At 53.4% G+C, this 6,617-nt stretch overlaps 1 protein-coding gene across 2 annotated transcripts in view; it reads right to left on the bottom strand.

Annotated features, from left to right (window-relative positions):
- The window catches only part of LOC108292626 (splicing factor SWAP), a 91,677-nt gene that overhangs the window by 65,532 nt on the left and 19,528 nt on the right, over positions 1–6,617 (bottom strand). The gene's annotated exons all lie outside the window — the stretch shown is intronic.

Genomic DNA, 6,617 nt, shown 5'->3' with positions numbered 1-6,617 from the left:
CCACACGCGCCACACTCGGGCACACCGCCCGCCGACCCTCCACACGCGCCACACTCGGACAGACCGCCCGCCTGCTGACCCTCCACATGCGCCACACTCGGACAGACCGCCGGCCGACCCTCCACACGTGCCACACTGGGACACACCGCCCGTCTGCTGACCCTCCACACGCGCCACACTCGGACACACCGCCCGCCGACCCTCCACATGCGCCACACTCGGACACACTGCCCGCTGACCCTACATGCGTACCACATCGCTGGCCCAAATCTACACTCCCACCAACAGTAAATGTCTGCCACCTTTTCTTTCTCTGCTTAAGAAGTGACAGCTAAAAAACGGCACGTCATCGTAGGTTTCCTCTGCATTTCTTTTATTTAATCTATTATTAAGGTACCCAAACTCATATATACAAAATAACATTCCAACAGCCTAGAAATCTCCATCTGATCCTAAGTCTCAGGCCTGCAAGGGTTGTGTGTGCCTGTGAGTGTGCTCCCTTCTATTGTAATACTAAGCTTTACATCCTAACACATTGGCTGCAGCTGAGCAGAACCCAAGCACTGGAACAGTGCTGACTATGGATTTCAGGTTCTAGGTCAGCAGATACCATGCCTGTGAACAGGCAGGGAGGGCGAGCCTTGAAAAACTGGCCGTTTTCACCCCTGTGAATTACACTGTAGATCATTTTTCTACTGGACTATCAGGTTTTCCTCCTATGTGACTGTAAAAGCTGTTTAGACATACAGGTGTTTTTTTCCTCCTCGAAATTTTAAACATATTTCAATATAACTGCTGGCTGAAAACAGACGATTCTTCCTTCTGCTGAAGTGTCCCTACTTTCCTAAGAATTTCTGCATCTGGCATTTCCATCTGGAAGTGGTTCTGCTGTTGGGTAAAAGTGAGGCTTTAATGTGATGTTTGTCAAATAGCTCTTCCAGTCTCAGAACACCCCTTCCTGTTAGCTTGCTGTTTCCTTTTCTACGTATTTATTTAGATTTGAATCCATTTCTGGGGCACCCATCCATGCCTGCCCTCTGCAGGGCTGTGGATTTCTGTGCTGGTGCCGCCTTATTTGAAACACACTGCAGAAGCTCTCTGGCTGGATGGGCAGCTCCATCTTGCTGCGCTGGCCGGTGCCATGACAAACACGAGGGGGAAAAGGCGTCTCTTCAGAAGCTTGAGCCTTTTTGCTTTTAACAGTCAACTTTTTCTCTTCAACTATTTTCCAGTTAAACTTACTATAATTGTATGTTTGATAAAAATTTATGCAAACACAAAATCTGAGCGAGAGATGAGAATTACTGTTTCTGTGGAAATGAAGCTGAATACTTTGAGAAGACTGGAGAAAAGGTCACCTGTTTAAAAAGCCACAGTGCAACTCGAGGAGGGAGAAATAACTATCAAGTCCTTGAACCAAGACAACCCAGCATCACTTTACGGAACTCCAGACTGGAAGTCAGGGCTCTGCTCGCCGGGTACGGCTCATGTGAGGACCACAGGACGTCAAGAGTGAGGGAAGAGCCACAGAGGGGTGAAGCCACAGTGTATGTTCATGGTCTGGGTCCACACACAGCAGGTGGACCTGTTTTAACCGCCTTTTGCTTAAAGGGCCGACTACGGTGCCTGAGAGGCATTCGACGGCAGCAGAACACTTCGTGATCGTGTCTTCCCTTCATCATTTCTGCTTCTCAAACTCTCCCTGGGTTCACAGGAGCAATGGGAAACCTTCAAAATGTTCCAGAATTAAGTGGTGTTCCATTCAGAGTATGATAGAGTGCTTCTGCTATTTAAATAATTACCCTAATGGTACAAATGGGAAAACCGAGGCCTGGAGAAGCAAAGCAGCAGCTGCGTCATCCAGCCGTGACAGGGCCCACCGTAAAGGCTGTCCCTCAGAGTGCACATATAAATCTTCAGTCACGTGCGCAGGGATGACACACAGCCATGGCTACGACGGCTCTCTTCGTTTGGGGAGGTGATTTTTGGGCTTTTCTATAGTTTCCAGTTTCTCTTGTCCCTAAACCCGAATACCTGTCACTGCTTTTTGCCAGGGAAGCCTCTTGCCAGCTCTCTGGAGAGTCCAGGTTCCCATGGCCACGCCAGCCTGCGGCAGCCTCCCACTCCTGCGACCGTGTGGCAACAGCTTGTTCGTAAGGCTATGGTATGAGCACCGCCCTCACGGACAGTCGCCGCCCGCCTGACCGGTTGCCTCTTGGGTCAGGCCTCCCCCAAACCCCATGCGGCTGAGATGCCATCTGCGGCTGCAGGAGCAGCTCCGCTGTGTTCTAGCGCCTGCTCCACAGCATCCAGGTGCATGCAGACGTGTGTATGAATGGAGAGCTGTTCATCTGCACGTCAGCTGCATCCAACACTCCTGTGCAGGTGACTTCTAGGAAACACGAGGTGCTTTTGGAACTTCTGCTCTTCACTTTTCTGAAGTTACTGAGTGAATGCTCCTGGGAGCTCCGTGGCCCCTTGGATGGAGGTACAGGGAACACACCGGTCAGTGAGATAGCCCCAGCCTCTGCCTCATGGAGCTCCGTGTCCACAGGGCATTCTCACATGCACAAGCACATGCGTGACCGTGTAACTCAAAACTGGAACAGGCTCTACAAGAGCAGTGCAGTCACACAACAGTGAGGCCCGGCTTACACGCGGGGAGTGTGTGGGGCGGGCGGCTGCCTCTCTGAGCTCCTGGTCACTCTCTTTGATCCTAAGTCGTCTTCTTATTTCTCCTTCACATTCATTTTAAAGTCCTCTTGGGTTAGAACATGGTTAGCCAAGACATTCACTCTACTCTTCATAAGAACCCAGAGCCTGTAACTTTGCTATTCTAAAGTTGTGAGAAAAACATGAATCCAGCGCATGGGCTCCATCCTATATACGAGCCACACCCAGCCCAACGTCAGCCTTCAAGTCCTCGAGGGCAGCTGAGGCCGGCAACGAACACGCTCTCTGTGCCAGGGGCCCTTCCACCCAGCATCCACCACAGCAGAGGTTCTGATGCTTCCCCAGCCTCTGTGTCAGGTGTCCCTGTCACCTGAGCTGTCGGGTCTCAGTGTCACGCGGTGGCACTCACCTAGGACAGGAGCAAAGTTCCCGGATAATGGAGGCAAGTCACACACAGGGCACTGAGCTGCTCCCACGTGCCACCCCGCCCCAGGTGGGCTCAGGGCTCCCGTGTGTGTTCGGTGTCTTGTTTGTATCTAGGAGGTAGGTCACCTGGAGGCCACACCTTGGAGGTGGGAGCTGCATGGGGAGTGGAGGGGGCAGGTGACAGGACCAGGCCCGGGAGGGCTGCTGCACTGCAGCAGGAAGATCAGCCCAGTCACGCTCTCTGCACACCTCAGGGCCCCACCTCACCAACGCTGGGATCCCAGGGCGGGGTCCTCTGTGCCTGTCCTAAGGGGACTGTATGGACTGCTTATTTCCTTCTGGGCTGTCAGAGATGCTGTGACAGGCCTCCTCCTTTTTTCAGGAATACAGCTGCAGTCTGTGAGTCCCCAGAAACACAGTGAAGAAACCCCCGAGAACACGGAGCTGTGCCCACCTCTAGCCTCGGCTCCATCGCTCAGAGGCGAGGAGAAGGCCCTGCTCAGGCAGCTCTCTTGAGCGCTGGAGCAGTGCGGGCGTCGCTGCCTGGCTCTCAGGATGCCTGCTGTGCTTTATGACCGTGAAATTTCCCCATACAAACAATAAACTGCCACTCCCTGCAAAGCTGGACTGAAACTCCTAAGACCCTCAACGTGAAAGGCGCCTTACAGACCTGCCAGTCCACCCCTCACTCCACGTGTCAGGAAAGGGAGGAGGAGGAGACAGCAGAGACGCACACCGGAAAGTTCCCACAGGGTGAGGCGCTCCTGATGATACGCATCTCCCCAGTAAGTCCCAGGGAGACTGCGCCACTTCTAGCCCGCTCTCGCAGAGCTGACGTTTCAAGTCTGTGGCCAAAACGTCCTTGTCTAGTCTTTGGGGTCCGTGGCTGGCAGTGGTTTGGAATGCCGGCCACAGAGCTCTGCTTTCATCGTGGGGCATGAGTGTCTGCATGCTTTAAACCCCGTCTCCTCCCTTACATACAACTCCTGTCCTTGGACAGGTAACTGGGTGCTGTGGAAGGTGACATGCTCCCAACACTAGCCCTGCCCCTTTCCAGACTCCACGGGGCCCCAGGTTTACCCCAGCTGAGAGTCCCCCAAAATGTTACCAGTAATGTAATTTTCCGGACAGCTTTCTCTCCAGTATCCCCCTAGAGTACTTCCCCAAGTGCAAAGTCCACCATTTAAGCCCTCTTCTGAAAATTACTTAAATGCCCCTGAGGGCTGTGCCTCCTCTGTAGAAAGCAATGCCATGCACGCCCAGAGTATGGAAAATCACACAGTAGAGATAAAGGAGTAACAGGCTTGCTACGAAACCCCATGGGACAACACTTCTGTGAACACACTGGGTACATCAGAGGAAGGGGAGGAGCAAGCCGAGGGCGGCCACGGGCAGCAGAACCCGCAGACCTGCTTCTGCTCAAGCTCTCCTGCGCAGGGCTGCGGACGCCCAAGACAGAAAGGGGCCCCCCAAACCTTCCTCTGAGCTGGCCGAAGCCGTAATTTCAAAACAGCCCATCAACGCCATATACTACATTCACAAAGGCTCACTGCACACAGCCCATGAGTTAGGGTCTTTTCTTCAAGCAACTCAGCGATGTCCCTGCAGCAGTCTGAGAGCAGGAGCTTTGGGAGAGCTGCACAGGCTTGGGCTTGCCACAAACAGGCCACGTCACAGGATGCGCTTGTCCTCTGTGTCACGGTGTTTCAAACATTACGGTTTTTCTATGAACTTTAATTTTACTTTATTACTTCATATCAACGCAGCTAGGTGTGGTGGCTCACGCCTGTAATCTCAGCACTTTGGGAGGCTGAGGTGGGCAGATCACCTGACGTTGAGTTAGTTTTGTAACCTAACTAAAAATAATGAACATAAAATTATTATCCTGAATTTTAACACATGGGAACTAAACCCAAAAAACGATGACCAGTTTTCCCTCTACTTGAACTCTATTTGTAAATAAATGCTGCTATCAATGACTGATTACAAACCAATAACCACACGGTAGTCACGCATGCAACGTGGGCAGTTCCCTAATCATGACCAACCTGTGTGGAGCAATGACTGCTGTCTCCACCTGCAACTGCCAACGACCGGCCACATAGGACCCCAAATTCCACGACTTCACAGAAAACGCACGAAGGTGAAGATGCAGTCAGGAGGGACTTTCATCCAAGAAACTTCAACAGCACACAGAAGCAGAAGGCAGGCAGAACAAGACACTCAAAGGGCAGCAAGAAAATGGTGAGCAGGGAGGCGTGGGAGTTGGGAGCCCCAGCAGCTCTGCAGATGAGGAGGCGCTGACGTGCTGGGGCTGCGCTCCCTCTGCAGTGGCCGCACTGCCCGGGCTCGTGTGGTGCTGCCTAGGACCTGACTATTGCCACGCCACAGCCACGTGCCCCACAGGCTGAGTCCAGGTTTACACTAATTTCTGCTAGGTTTGACAGGGATTTAGATCCCAGGTTCTAGCTCTTGGCTCTTCTTGGAAGCTGGATGAGGACACCTGACCCACCTTCTGATCCTCCAGATCCCAGACGGGTGATTGTGGTGGTGGTCCTAAGTGCTGCCTCAGTGAGGAGGCTGTAGGCGCTATGCTGAGGGCTCTGCCCCATCGCTGATGCAGGAGTGTGTGTCTAAAACCCATAGACCCCAACGTCAGACACGCACACTCTCAGCAGGCTCCAGCACCCAGCTGCCTTACTCTCACGTGTGTGTCCACCACTCTTATTGTGTCAAGAGGGTAGACGAGCAGTTTCAAAACAATTGCACTGTACTGAGGCAGGAGGTGGCACCCTCACTAGAGCACGTCCGCTTAGGAGGATGGGGGTGGGGTGCCGTCAGTGCCTGGGGGGCAGTGGCAGCTGGGGCCTGAACAGAGTAAGCCTGGGGTTCCCGCAGAGGATGTCAGTTGTCACGGCTCATCAGGGGTACTGGGAGCCACCAGCAGGCGGGGAGAAATGAAAGTGGGTGGGCTCTGGCTGCCCTGCGGTGAAGCCTTGGGAATCTGCCCAGCCTTCTGACCTAAAACGCCACCTCTGCATGCCTTGGTTCAGACCGTGCTCCCACCAGACCTGGGGAGGCTGTGCATCACAGAATGGCCTCTCTCAGCTGGCTCCACCATCCTGCCTTGACCTGCAGGTCTGCACATGGCCAACCTATGTTGTCCAGGCTGGTCTCAAACTCCTGTCCTTAAGCCATCCTCCCACCTCAGCCTTGGGGTTATAGGCATTAGCCGCCATGCCTGGCCTGCTGTGAGCCTTTTTAAAGAAAGCAACCGTGTTAGACAAAACGACGTGCCCCCTGTTCTCCCTGTTCTTGACTTTGTTTAGGGCAGCAATGTGTTTAATGGAGGCCTCACTGCCCAGCCTCTGCTGCAGGTGGGGACACTATGTGACACCACACTAGCCACTGAGGTAGGGGAGGCCACTAGGTATGGCTTGTGGGAGATCTTTAAAGAAGGGCAGAGCCAGGGCCAGGTGCAGTGGCTCATGCCTGTAATCCTGGCACTTTAGGAGGCC

This window comes from Cebus imitator, unplaced genomic scaffold (genome assembly GCF_001604975.1).
Source record: "Cebus imitator isolate Cc_AM_T3 unplaced genomic scaffold, Cebus_imitator-1.0 Scaffold497, whole genome shotgun sequence".
Taxonomy (NCBI): Eukaryota; Metazoa; Chordata; class Mammalia; order Primates; family Cebidae; genus Cebus; species Cebus imitator.
Note: the sequence above shows the minus strand (reverse complement) of the source record. Positions and strands in the feature narration are given on the sequence as shown.